Here is a 15,664-nt window from a genome sequence, read left to right on the forward strand (position 1 = left end):
ATATAGTCCACGTCCACCTACTCCTCTGCCATCTTGTTCTGTCCAGCATTAAAGGGTTTAAGCAAAGGGATGGCAGAATCAGGTCCATTTGACAAACATCACTTTGACTTTTCAGTGAGCAGCAAAATGGATAGGGATCAGAGTAAATATTGGTAGAACAATTAGTTGGCTATATGATAAAAATTGAAATGTAATGCTTATTGTTGGTATAGAAAAGTGGCTATACTAAAAAAAAGTTTCTATTTTGGATCATTCTAGTGTAACTGTTTCATGTCTGTCCTGCTAACTTATGTAAAGTGAGTATAAAGCTGCATATGTATATGCAGCTCTTTTCAAGTATTAAATAGTGGACAGAACTAGAGAGAAGGGAAAGTGATGAAGCAAGCTTCCGAAAAGATGCAGGTCTCTAAATGTGGACACTTTCCTAGTGCAGGAGGCAGGGCTCAAACAGAGCAGGGCTCAAACACTGAACTGAGAGAGAAATAAGAGCTTGAGGCTGTTGAAGTGGCTGGAATTTGTAGGACAAGGTACCTGAGTAAATGGAGTTGTGCTCATTGGAATATACTTAATGCCACTGAACTTTTATGCATGTTTTATCACAATAAAAAAAAAATACTGCTTCAGAAAGAAAGAAAGAAAAAGGAAATTGTGCAAAGGTTGGGTAAGGTCACTAAAAGTCTGCCATGGGAGCTCACCCTGAGCCCCTAGGCCCAGGCTAAGTTGTATATGAAAGTGGAAAACTCTGTAATGCCTAAAAGAGTGACAGCTGAGGGGGTGAGAGACAAATGGAGATTTCAGGATTGTACAATGCCAGGAGACACCTGAAGTCCAGTTTAGCCAGAGAAGGGACACTTAATCTTCTCATGCATTTGGTGGAAGCCCACCAAGAGCCACATTTTAGGAATGAGGACATTGGCACACCCAAGGACTAAAGTCAAAACCAAAAGAAATTTAGCTTAATAAAAAAATAAAACCAAGATAGATCGGTTCATCAAAAACTGCCAACAATTTGTCTTCCAGAAGAAATCTGGACACAAATTAAAAGAAGCTAACATAACACAGAATCACTATCAGATCAGATCAGTCGCTCGGTCGTGTCCGACTGTTTGCGACACCATGAATCGCAGCACGCCAGGCCTCCCTGTCCTTCACCAACTCCTGGAGTTCACTGAGGCTCACGTCCATCGAGTCAGTGATGCCATCCAGCCATCTCATCTTCTGTCGTCCCCTTCTCCTCCTGCCCCCAATCCCTCCCAGCATCAGAGTCTTCTCCAATGAGTCAACTCTTCGCATGAGGTGGCCAAAGTACTGGAGTTTCAGCTTTAGCATCAGTCCTTCCAAAGAAATCCCAGGGCTGATCTCCTTTAGAATGGACTGGTTGGATCTCCTTGCAGTCCAAGGGACTCTCAAGAGTCTTCTCCAACACCACAGTTCAAAAGCATCAGCCTTCGGCGCTCAGCCTTCTTCACAGTCCAACTCTCACATCCATACATGACCACAGGAAAAGCCATAGCCTTGACTAGATGAACCTTTGTTGGCAAAGTAATGTCTCTGCTTTTGAATATGCTATCTAGGTTGGTCATAACTTTCCTTCCAAGGAGTAAGCATCTTTTAATTTCATGGCTGCAGTCACCATCTGCACTGATTTTGGAGCCCAGAAAAATAAAGTCTGACACTGTTTCCTCTGTTTTCCCATCTATTTCCCATGAAGTGATGGGACCGGATGCCATGATCTTCATTTTCTGAATGTTGAGCTTTAAGCCAACTTTTTTACTCTCCACTTTCACTTTCATCAAGAGGCTTTTGAGTTCCTCTTCACTTTCTGCCATAAGAGTGGTGTCATCTGCATATCTGAGGTTATTGATATTTCTCCCAGCAATCTTGATTCCAGCTTGTGTTTCTTCCAGTCCAGCGTTTCTCATGATGTACTCTGCATATAGGTTAAGTAAACAGGGTGACAATATACAGCCTTGACGTACTCCTTTTCCTATTTGGAACCAGTCTGTTGTTCCATGTCCAGTTCTAACTGTTGCTTCCTGACCTGCATACAAATTTATCAAGAGGCAGAGCAGGTGGTTTGGTATTCCCATCTCTTTCAGAATTTTCCACAGTTTATTGTGATCCCATATTACATTAAATGTCTAACATAGAAAAAAATTTTTCTAGGTTTGCAGGAAAACATGGCCTTCAATCAAGAAATAAAATCTGAGATGTCTCAGGTATTGGAATTAGTAGACAAAGACTTTAAAAGAGTTATAGATATGTTCTAAGACAAAGTAAAAGACAGTTATTGCGAGTGAAAAAAAGAATTCTTAATGTAGACATGGAAATTATAAAAAGGGAATCAAATGGAAAAATCTAGCTGAAAAATATAACATCTGAAATGTAATTTAAAAAGACAAAACAAAACACCTAAAGGGCTTAACAGCAATATGAAGACAGTAAAAGAGTCAATAGATTGAAAGAAGATAAATACATATTATATGTTCTGGAAAACACAGAGAAAGAATTATCAAAAAAAATACAAAAAACAAAGCCTCAGTTACCTGTGGGACATTTGTAGAAGTCTGTGTGCATTTTGTGTGCTTCCCTGGTTGTTCAGCTGGTAAAGAATCTGCCTGCAATGCAGGATGTGAAAGTGGCTCAGTCGTGTCCGACCCTTTGCAATCCCACGGACTGTAGCCCGCCAGCCTCTGCTGTCCATGCGGTTCTCCAGGCAAGAAGACTTGCCTGGAGTGGGTTGCCATTCCCTTCTCCAGGGGATCTTCCCAATCCAGTGATGAAACCCTGGGCTCCGGCTTTGCAGGTGGATTCTTTACCATGTGAGCCACCAAAGAAGCCCCATAGGGACTGGCAAAGGTGTCTTAAAAACATTTAAGAACATTTTCCTCGAAAGCTGCCCTGTGATTCCATTCATCAATCACTGATCAGAAATTAATACTCTCAAGCTTCTTACATCAACCACTGGGAATTGATACTCAAGCTTTTTTTCAGTTAGGGCATACCTACATGAGGTAAGAAAGAGCTTAACAAATATAAGCTGCTGCTGCTAAGTCGCTTCGGTCGTGTCTGACTCTGTGACCCCATAGATGGCAGCCCACCAGGCTCCCCCGTCCCTGGGATTCTCCAGGCAAGAACACTGGAGTGGGTTGCCATTTCCTTCTCCAATGCATGAAAGTGAAAAGTGAAAGTGAAGTCGTTCAGTCGTGTCCAACTCCTAGCGACCCCATGGACTTCAGCCTACCAGGTTCCTCCATCCATGGGATTTTCCAGGCAAGAGTACGGGAGTGGGTTGCCATTGCCTTCTCCCAGTTCAATTCCTGGGTTGGGAAGATCCCCTGTAGAAGGGATAGGCTACCCAATCCAGTATTCAAGGGCTTCCCTGGTGGCTCAGATGGTAAAGAATCGCCTCCAATGCAGGAGACCTTAGTTCGATCCCTGTTGGAAAGATCCCCCAGAGAAGTGCATGGCAACCCACTTCAGTATTCTTGTCTGGAGGATCCCATGGACAGAGGAGAAAAACTTCAAAGAAAATTTTAAACTTTTCAGTAGCTGAAATTTTCTAAAATTTTAAGGATAATACAAAGAAAACTACTTAGGTATATTATAGTAAAACTGCCAAAAAACAAAACAAAGAATGCTACACCTTAAGATGCTAGAAAAAGAACAATAATTAAACTCAAAGCATAAAGAAGCAGGGAAATAAAGACAGCAGATGTCAATGAAGTAAGACATAAACATAGAATAAATTAACAAAGAAAGAAACTGGTTCTTTGCAAAGAGTAGTAAATTGATGAATTACCAATATCCAGAATAAAGAATATACTATACACACTTGAAGAATAATTTTAAATATTATGAATAATCAATACATTTTACAACTTAGATAATATGAACAAATTCTTGTAAAAATACAACTAATCAAAATTGACACAGAAAGAAATAGAAATTTCAAATTGCCCTATATCTATTAATGACACTGAATTCATCATAAAAAAATTTTTCACAAAGAAAATTCAAGGTCCAGATGGTTTTATTGGCGAATTCTATCAAATATTTGAGAAGAAATTTATATCAACTCTATACAAATTCCTTTAGAAAATATTTAGAGAGAATAAACACATCCTAACTCAGTTTATGAGATTAAATAACCTTATTACTAAAATCCTAATTAAGTTATTTTAAGAAAAATTAATTACAGATCAAAGTCTCTTATGAATATAAATGCAAAAAAGGATGAACTGATGATACCTACAAGTCTATAAAGCTGAAAAACTTTGGGTTGACTGAGAGACAAGACACAAATATATATTCTATAATATTTTTGTAAAAAGTTCAAAAAAAGGCAAAATGAAATTTAAAGTGGATTTCTTACGTGAGTGAGTGAAACTCAATCAGTTGTGTCTGACTCTGTGACCCTATGGAATTCTCCAGGCAAGAATACTGAAGTGGGTTACCATTTCCTTCTCCAGGGGATAGGATGATTAGGTTGCCATTTCCTCCTCCTTCTCAATCCCAATCCAGGGACTGAACCCAGTTGTCCTGCATTGCAGGCAGACTCTTGACAATCTGAGCCACCAGGAAAGCCTTCATAGAGTGGAGGAAAGAGATGTAGATTTGCCAAGAAGAGGCATAATTTCTGTGATGCTAGAAATATTCTATATCTTGATTGAGGTGATGATTATAAATATACATATAGAGATGATAGAGATAAGGATAGAATAAAAATTCATCATAGCATACACTTAAAATTTGTGCATTTTTATGTATGTATATTTGACCTCAATTTTTAAAAAAAGCTATCTAGAAGACAAAACAATCAAGGTTTGATGGCCAGTTACATATAGTGGGCTTCCCTGGTGGCTCAGAGGTTAAAGCGTCTGCCTGCAATGCGGGAGACCTGGGTTCGATCCCTGGGTTGTGAAGATCCCCTGGAGAAGGAAACAGCAACCCACTCCAGTATTCTTGCCTGGAGAATCCCATGGAAGGAGGAGCCTGGTGCGCTAGAGTCCATGGGGTCGCAGAGAGTCGGACACGACTGAGCAACTTCACTTTCACTTTACATATACTGAGTGCTAGAGAAATGCAGTTATGACAGAATACAGATATTCAGGAATGAAAATGAAATTTGAGGAAACCTTTTTCCTCCCTTAAAACTGCTTGAATTTCTCTACCTGGAATTACTTAGAAAAGATAAGGGATACAGAGGGGGAAAAGATATGGTCTTAAAGGAGTTTAAAACTAGTAAGTGAGTTAGAAACATAATTCTGATATAGGCAATTGTAACGCATTCGTCCTATAAATGAAATATAACAACAACTTACAGGAAATAGAATAGATTGTTGATATGCTGTGCTGCTACATATACTGTTTTAGGGGCTTAGTGAGTTGCCTTCTCTTCTGATCTTCACATACTGGAAGATTTGTTTGGATTTTTGGCAAACAAGGACATGCACATGGAAAAATGATGATTGCAAAGGAAGGGAACACGAAAGGAACAAAGGGATGAAAACAGCATGAGAAAGCATTACTTTATAATTCTAATACATATTGATTGATTGAACTGGTATTTTTCAAGCTCTGTCACATCTGCATTATAAAGCCGTCACCATGCAGGATATTGATGAATACTCTAAAACATGCAAATAAGTAAGAGAGATCATTTTTCATAAAGTTTTGGTTAATGAGAATGACTTGCGTCCCAGAGGGAGAGGTAAAGGAGAAAGGTCAGCCTTGGCATTCAGAAGAAGAAAGTCATGTTCCCTCTGCTGCTCTTTGGAAGTTGTGACCGTACAGGAGCTCTCTGCAGGTGCTCCACGAACTATGGGGTAGAGATCCACGCACTGCCTGCCAGCTAACTGGAGGAGAACACACAGACTCTAGTTAAAGAGAATTAACAATTTTGTTCCATAAAAATCTACTGATGAGGTGAATTAGCATGAACACATTTGTATTCATGACAGCTTGTAGTTCTCTTTAAAAAAAAAAAAAAAAAGCAAGACTACTATCCCACTAAATTGGTAGAGGTGTAACAGGGTACTATAATTTATTAGCCATATTTGTGTATATCAAGTGAGACAGAATACAATCAAATTTTTTTAAGAATGTAAATTAAGTCAATGAACATACCTGGATATCCTCAAATATTGTTCCTTTTAATTTGAAATTGTTTTAGAACAGTAAACTCAAGCATAGAAATTAAGAGACATATATGTATACATATAGAGGGCTTCCTTGGTGGCACTAGCGGTAAAGAATCTGCCCACCAATGCAGGAGACCCAAGAGACGCAGGTTCAATCCCTGGGTTGGAGAGATCCCCTGGAGGAGAGCATGGCAATCCACACTAGTATTCTTGCTTGGAGAATCTGGTGGACTGAGGAGCCTGGAGGGCTACAGTCCATAGGGTTGCAGAGTTGGACACAACAGAAGTGACTTAGCACGCATGCATGCATATATACATACAGCTGATTCCCTTCACTTACGGCAGAAACTAACACAACATTGTAAAGCAGTTATACTCCAATAGAAAAACAGAGGCATATATCTGTATTTCTCTATCATTATAAGCAATGCCGTCTAATCTGCTTTCTTTAACTGGTTAAGTTTTTGTTAACTTGGAATTTTAGATGTGGATTTTAATCATATAGCCTATGTATTCTTCAAGAATTACTTTGAGATTTGCAGTGCCCTGTGACTGAACTCCCATGCAGATATGCACTATATTAACACTGGTTAGTTATACATTTTGTGGTTCCACTGCTTAGGACTATTTTTTTTAACTAACTCTTCCCCATTTTGGGGTTCGTTGTTATAACTTATTACACAGTCTTTTAAAGTTTTCCTTAGAGAGATCATTTTTTCAAAAAAAAAATTGAGAGTAATATATTTTTGTTTGTTCTTGTCCTGTTTGAGAATGTTTCTATTGCTTTTTCATATAAGCGAAAAATGAATAAGATATAGAATTTTGCCTGGTGTCTCCTTCCATCAAAATTCTGGGAAGTTTGTTCCAAGCACTTCTGGTTAATTTAGTGCAAGGAAAATCTCCAATCCCAAGGGGAATTGTTTTACTTTTGCAGGAAATATGTTTTAAATATTCTTCTATATTTTCCTTGCCTAAATATGTATAGATGTGTTTTTCTTTATCTTTTAAATGCAAACATTCCACCAGCTTAAATATAGATAGGTATAGATATAGATCTTTTTCTTTGGTTTTCTCTAATCTTCAGTGAGCACTTTGAATAGAATTATTTATTCATCCAAAAAATATCCATTGAGTACTTTTTGTGTACCAGTCACTGTTCTAAACTCTGAGGACACAACAATGAGGAGAAGAGATTAAAATCCCTGTCTTTGGGGAATTTATATTCCAGTAGGAGAAAAATAAAACTAAACAAGTATTAGATTTTGTTACACAAAATTGCTATTTTTAAGTCAAAAAGTGGACTAATGTCAGCTATTTCATATGGCTCAACTTATTAAACTTATAGTAGATAAGATGGTGGTAAGGGCTGAGGAGACTATTAAAGCCAGGTAAGGGGACTGGAGGTTACCTGGCAGAAAGGGTGGTTATACTTTTCTCCATCGTCCATGGCGCTCTGTATTTTGAAAAAGCACATCAAACACACAATGTGGCTGACACTTTCACCTGCCCTAACCCTGCCTGCTTTTTTCAGTCTCATCTCAGTTCATTTTCTACCTCTGATCCAGCCGTACCGTTCATCTTACTCTCCCCCTGAATACACCTCTTCTTCCTCTCCTAATCAGATGTCTCCAACTATTTTAAAGTTTATTCTTCCACTTGCATCTTTTTCTATTCCTAATCCTGCTCTGGTGATGTCCCTAATTCCACTTAACTCAGTTTCATATATTCCCCCCTTGCCTGAGTCGTACTTTGAAAATCGGTTGAGAACCCCATTTCCTTCAGGTCTGAGAACTGTTTGTTCTTAAGGGGGTTTGTCCCTCTGGTAATTAACATCATGCTCTACTGGTTCTCAGTCCAGATTTTATTCATTTAGAAGCTCTAAAAAATTTCGGTCCCTGGCCTCATCCCAGAGGAATTAAGTCAGAATTTCCAGAAGCAGAGTCCTAGTATCATGACTGCTTAAAAACCATCCCAAGTGATGATAAGTTCTAACACTTATCATCTGAAGAAGCTCTGAAGAACTTTATAACATCCCAAGGCCTTGTGTGGAATCTAAAAATAGTATAACAAACCAGTAAATATAACAACAACAACAAAAAGAAAGACTCGCAGATATATGCAACAGAACAAATGAATGGTTACCAGTGAGGAGGGTGGAGGAGACACACAGTGGGTGGGAAGGAGGAGGTCAAATACTGACTTAGGTGGAGACATATCAGACAAAACAGGGGAAATTGCCAATACTGTATGATAACTGTAGCTGGAAAGTAAACTTTTAAAATTGTGTAAAAACCTAGTTTTGGACTTCCCTGGTTGTCCAGTGATTAAGACCCCATGCTTCCACTACAGGGGACCAGAGTTCCAGCCCTGGTCAGAAAAGATCCACATGCCGTATAGCAAGGCAAAAAAATAAGCTTTTTAAAAAGAAAAAAATTTTAGAAAAATTCTTTATTCTTAAAGAATATTTGAAAAAGTGGATATGCTTTTCTCTAATTTTTACCTTAATTCACACACTTTAAAGATGTGACAAAGTAAAAATGTGGACGAGGGGTTGGGGAGAACAAACAGTGGCACCACATTTATTACACACACACACACAATAAGCAAATAATTCTGATCTGTTGATTTAGTAAAAAAGAAGAAAAATCCTAATGCCTGAGGCTCACTCCCTAGAAATCTGATTTTATCAGTTCTGGGGGTTCTGTGTTAGTTGTTCAGTCATGTCCAACTCTTTGCAGCCCTATGGACTGTGGCCCTCCAGCCTCCTCTGTCCATGGGATTTTCCAGGCAAGAATACTGGAGTGGGTTGCCATTCCCTTCTCCAGGGGATTTTCCCGACCCAGGGCTCAAACTCAGGTCTCCTGTATGGCAGGCAGATTCTTTATGTTCTGAACCAAGAGTCAAGATGTAAATCCAGCCTGGGTCCAGACTTTACCCTCTCAGTCATGAGTCTAGACTACCTTGCCTCTAAGTGGCCTGGAATAGCCCCAAGGCAGGTTTTACATAATGCGAAAAATATTTTTTAAATGGAACTTGACTCAAGTTTAAATAAAACTGCATTTATAATTGCCTTTCTATATTTTATTTGTACATAAAATAATCCAACCACACAGCTGAACTCCATGTTCTAACCTGAAGATTCTGAAAATGTAATCAAATCCGTAAGTGACGCAGTCCAAGGCTCTGTTTTCTAAAAGTGTCCTTGAAGACATTAAAGAGGGAACATGAAATATTTTCATTATTTTTTAAATCCTGATGCAAATCACATTAAGAACCTGTTTCATTTTGAGCCAACACAGGTCAATAAAGACATCACCTTTTCTTTTGTCTGAAATTTGGAATACTAAAACTAGGATCTTCACTAACCTAAAACTGTCCACCAAATGTGAGCATATTCAATTATCTGAAAATAGAAAAATGACCCAGTTATTATAGGCTGGTTCAGTAGACATAAGCTTTCACAATACTGGGTACACAGAAGAAATAATAAAAGAATTGTTTGTGAAAAGAACTAGATGGCAATGATACATTAATTTTCTACAAAGGACAGAACATGTTAGTGACAAAATTATTCACAGACTCTGCTCTTCTCATTTCTATCCTAGTTATTTATAATTTTTTTTCCATTTAGACCTTAGGGCTAGTACAGGAGAATTAGCAAAAATGGTCCATCTTTCTTAACCAAGAAGTAAATGTGATGGCTCTTGCCATGAGGACGTTCGAGGTGTTGTAGCTATGGCTGAGTCTAGGACATATGCACCTGCCAGTATACTTTCTCCCTCTGGATTTGCTGCCTCCTATGTTGGGGTAGTCATGTATGGATGTGAGAGTTGGACTGTGAAGAAAGCTGAGCACCGAAGAATTGATGCTTTTGAACTGTGGTGTTGGAGAAGACTCTTGAGAGTCCCTTGGACTGCAAGGAGATCCAACCAGTCCATTCTGAAGGAGATCAGCTCTGGGATTTCTTTGGAAGGAATGATGCTAAAGCTGAAACTCCAGTACTTTGGCCACCTCATGTGAAGAGTTGACTCATTGGAAAAGACTGATGCTGGGAGGGATTGGGGGCAAGAGGAGAAGGGGACGACAGAGGATGAGATGGCTGGATGGCATCACCGACTCGATGGACGTGAGTCTGAGTGAACTCCAGGAGTTGGTGATGGACAGGGAGGCCTGGCATGCTGCGATTCATGGGGTCACAAAGAGTGGGACACGACTGAGCGACTGAACTGAACTGATGTTGGGGTTACTCTCAGGCAGATTCCTCACATGGTTACATAGAGCCCCACTAGCTACTTTCAGACTGACTGGTAGGGAAGAAATAAAGAGTGCTTCTTTCTTGAGATTGCCAGTAAAATATTTCAGGAGAGCATGGATGGGGCACTTTCAGAACCTGGGAGTAGAATCAGCCCTACTTGGTTCAAGGGGAGGCATTTTCCCAAAAAGATATTAGTCTGGCCAATAGGGTATTATCTATTAAAGGGGAAACCATGGTTATACTACAGGACTTCCCTAGTAGTTCAGTGGTAAAGAATCTACCTGCCAGTGTAGGAGACGTGGGTTCAATCCCTGGGCCGAGAAGATCCCTTGGAGAAGGAAATGGCTGCCTACTCCACTGTTCTTGCCTGGGAAATCCCATGGACCAAGGAACCTGGTGGGCTATAGTACATGGGGTCACAGAGAGTCCTTCACAACTGAGCATCTAAGTATGTATTGTTATACTACAGGATCTTAAAAGACCTTCAGTGTCAAGGTTCATTTAACCTTTTCCATGTAACATTATTTTCTGTGAATATTTTCCTATTGATCAAAATCACATAGAAGCTCCAGTGAGAGGAAATCATATAGTTGAACCATAAATGTTTGTACTTCCTGAGACACAATTCCTTCTGTTAATTCCAAATACTTTCTTTTAGGCCTTTAACTTTAGGAAATGTATTATAGTCTTAAAAAAAGATCTTTGAAGTTTGACAGACTGCTTTTGCATTTCCTATTATGATCTGGGCATTTTTGTTCTCTATAAAGAATAAACTTTGAGATTCGATGTTAATCTGTATTGATCACTCTGAACTTATGATCCTAAGATTCAAACTACTGCTTTGCAGTCAGGGTATTCAGACAATCATTTTCATCCTGAATGAATCATTGAATCATTGAATCTCATTTAACATCCTAGTAAGATTTTTAAAGCAAAGACCAGGAACCATGTTGGATTTCATGTTTCAGGAAACCAAATTTTAAAAATAGAAATATAAGCCCAACAATGAGAATTTCACCATACTTCTCATTCTTCTGCTTTTCTTCAAAATAAGCCTCCCCTGTTTGGCTGCTGTCTTTAACCTTCAAACTGTCCTTTCTCCAAAAGCCCTACTCCTTTAGAAGATACATGTTTACTTAGAGAAATCTAATTTGTGTTTTGTTAATGTGCGCTGTCTCTACTCGCTATATTACATTAAACGAGAAATAGAGTTACTAAAAAAATCATATCACTTGAAATCACTCATAAGCTATCAACAAGGGAATCCATATACCAATTTCCTTTTTGCTTTATACCCATCCCCAGCACTAAGTTGACCTTTACCTAAAAAGGACTATAATTGCAGTTAAGATTATATAATTTACAATAACAACAAAAAATTACTTTGGAGGAACTGCTACTGGGCACGAATGTCTCACAACCATTAAGTGTATCATTCATCTTGAGAAGAAAATTATTCTTATCCACATCGACATTTTTAACATAAACTGTAGTACTCTCCATTGGCACCTTTTTACGTACCCATTAATCTCAATAGGAAGGCCTCAGTCTCACCCACCTAGTCTCTGAAGTTTGGATGTCACTACTGTGTACAATAAAAATTGTATATTCATGAACTCCATTTGTTTTATGTCCTTCTCTCTGTCAAAGCCTCCCAAGCAGCATATGCTTTGCTCTGTGGAGAATAAAATCAAATTTGTCTGTCTTGTCATATTGTCATCAAAGTGATAGTATCACAATTAGATTAACATTTTGTGAAGGAGCTGGAGGGAGGGAATGAAATAGGAGCACATTATAATAAAATCCACTTAACCCTTTCAGTCACAAAATCCCTTTCTCTCTAGCACCCGGAGGCAAAGAAGGCAATCAGACTCTAAAATAAGTGACACTGTCAAATTATTATGATCTATGTTGGAATCAAATAGGTCACTTACTAGGCCTGCGAGGTACATTTTCATTTGAAAGGACCATTAAGATTTTTGTGACAACAATCTGACGAAGTAAGACACTTTCTGAGGTTCTTTAATCAGTTTGGGATTAAGTCAGCAAGAACTGGTCAGAGTGACTGGTGACAATATTTGACCCTTAGATTGGTACTCATTGAAGTCTTAGGTGCCAACTCAAGGATCCTGTAATGGTTTGGCACTAGGGAATTTATTGAGCTAAAATTTTTATGGACAGCACAAAAATTTTATTTCCATTATTCTGATAGCTTCAAAAGACTCTAAGTTTCAAACAAATTTTTGTGAGCCAGAAGAGAGGCACGAAGAATAGGTTGAAATTGGATAACAACTCTAGTGCCGGTTATTCTTTGGACAAGTTTTTCCTCTTTCCCATTGTGTGGAGAACAACAGAACTCACATGTGCGAGAAAGTCATTTCAAAAATGGAAGCTACTTCTAGTCTTTTCCTTTGCAGAAAAAGGAGTGAGCTATCTTCACACCAGACTGTCTTCACTAAAGGCTTCCGGGAGGGACAGGAAAGTCATTGTTCCACTGTCTGTGAGGGTGTCGGGTGAGAGCTTTTGATCCCCGGGGCTGCCATGGTCCTCATGACCGGCACTGATGTTGGACCACGGTAGTTTCTTTATGAGCTTTCTCCAGGGAGGGGGCATCTTTAGAGGTTGAGAGTAATAGTTCTTGGAGCACAGTCATATCCCAGCCAGCCTCTTACATAACCTTTCCTCATCTCTGAGCTGTCTCTTGCCTGTAACTTTTTTAACATCAATTAATCCATCACTAAATCATGTACTACGTCGTCTTTTTCTCTCATTAATTTATATCCATCAGTCATGCCTGCCTCTCCAACATCATTTCCTACCATTTACCTACAACCCTACAGGTCACCTTATTTCCCTCATCAGAACAGCTGCCTCTTCTACACATCTCTTATTCTTTCATACACAGTTCTTCTTAGAATGACCTCACCTTCCTTTATCTTCAAGACTTATCTCAAGTGTCACATCTCTAAAGAGATACTGTATAAAACCCACCTTTGGTCCATTCATTGCCTTGTCACAATTTCCCCATAAAATTGTGATGATAACCTATATTTCCTTAGGCTGTTAGAAACCAAAATGATAACTTGCATCTATTTCTTTAACTCTAATATACAGGACATTACCCAGCTCATAGAAAGTACTCATTAAACCAAAAGAAAGAAAGAATCAATTCCTGAAGAGTATCAAAACATGTATGAAAGACAGTGATGGTCTCTAGCATGTCAGTCATTCACAGAGAAGTCATATACAGTGGAAATTTGTCTTGTGTTTGGATTGGAGTTGTTTCAGTTCAGTTCAATTCAGTCACTCAGTCATATCCGACTCTTTGCGACCCCATGAATCGCAGCATGCCAGGCCTCCCTGTCCATCACCAACTCCCCGAGTTCACCCAGACTCACGTCCATCGAGTCAGTGATGCCATCCAGCCATCTCATCCTCTGTCGTCCCCTTCTCCTCCTGCCCCCAAGCCCTCCCAGCATCAGAGTCTTTTCCAATGAGTCAACTCTTCGCATGAGGTGACCAAAGTACTGGAATTTCAGCTTCAGCATCATTCCTTCCAAAGAAATCCCAGAGCTGATCTCCTTCAGAATGGACTGGTTGGATCTCCTTGCAGTCCAAGGGACTCTCAAGAGTCTTCTCCAACGTTTACTTATATCAGAAGACATGTTCTTTTTATTTGAGCAACACATGTGACAAGAACTTATTTATTCTTGAGAAGGAGATGAACCGTGGGTTGGTTCACCCAAATGGATTTGTCAATGGCAAAACAAGCAAACTCAAATAATTTTGATTATTAGATTAGTGTTTCCTGGAAAGGGATTTGTAGTAGCATGTGGAGTGGTGTGCGAGCTTGTTCTTTTTTTTGAGTTTGCTATTATCTTAAATTTTGTATTAAATAATAATAACAATAATAATATTTTATATGTTGAGAAAAAGTGAAATTTAGTCACTCAGTTGTGTCTGACTCTTTGTGACCCCATGGACTGTAGTCCACCAGTCTTCTATGTGACCCCGTGGAGTGTAGCCCACCAGGCTCTTCTGTTCATGAAATTCACCAGGCAAGAATACTGGAGTGGGTTGCCATTTCCTTCTCCAGGGGACTTTCTCAACCCAGGGACTGAACCCAGGTCTCCTGCATTGCGGGTAGATTCTTTACTGTTTGAAACAGGGAAGCCCTGAAATGTTGAGAGTTTACTGTAAACTCTTCATGCATTAATTTACTCAAGACTCAGAAGAACCCTTTGGATTAGATATTATTATAATCCCCATTTTATAGATAAGGAAACTGGGTCACAGTGTGCCTAATGACATTCTGATCATATCTTGAAATGACATAAAGCTGAAATAAGGAGTATCTATTGGATCATAAAGGTAGGCTTTCAACAGAGCTCAGTAGACTGGAATAATGGAAGAAAAATTCAATTACTATGTATAGGGAGTCTATGACAGAAGTTTGTAGAAAAATAAAGCTTTTATTAAAGGTTTTAGAAAGATCCCAAATAATGGTGGTATTAGGAAAAATTTCATAAGTTTATTTACTGGCTCATCCTAAGTACCCTGCCAATAGTCAGGGAAATTTCCAATATCACCTCTTCTTGGAGATGGAACTCAATAATTTGACACCAGATGCGTCAGACATTTCTGCACGAGGAATTACTGAAGCCAATCCAAGTGCTATTACAACATTTCATTACCATATTCCAGGATAACCTGCCAATTTCACCTCTTGTCCTTCAACTTTGTCATTTATCATCCTTAATGATGCCGTTTCCCAGTCTTGGAAGGAGCAGCTGTTAGGTATCTATAGGATCCCCTCCTCAGTTAATTCTTCTCAGGTGGTATCTCCTCACTCAAAGTGTGTTAGGTAACCAAGGCAATTTACAGATATCCAAGTTCAATACCATGTTAGCATCATCATTTAGACAGGAGCATTTGGAACTTTCAGGCACATTTTGCATGAAAATTTGTAGTGATTCTCTTCTTCATTTTTCCTGAATAGAAATGCCTACAAAAGAAGCAATTTAGAATAAATTGCACACATGTTATCTCAATCTTTTCTTAGACTAGGATCATTTTTACACAGCCCTCCACATCTTCACCTCTAGTGAGGCCTCTAGAAACCTTATAACAACAGAGAAATAAACTTGTACCCCACAAATAATTCTAGGGATTAGGCAGATCTGAAAGTTGTGGTCTCAAGGTGTTCTCAAGGGCAGTAGTAAAACAGCCCAATCATGCAACATGGCCTCTTAGAACCACCCTTCAA

This window comes from Bubalus kerabau, chromosome 5 (genome assembly GCF_029407905.1).
Source record: "Bubalus kerabau isolate K-KA32 ecotype Philippines breed swamp buffalo chromosome 5, PCC_UOA_SB_1v2, whole genome shotgun sequence".
NCBI lineage: Eukaryota > Metazoa > Chordata > Mammalia > Artiodactyla > Bovidae > Bubalus > Bubalus kerabau.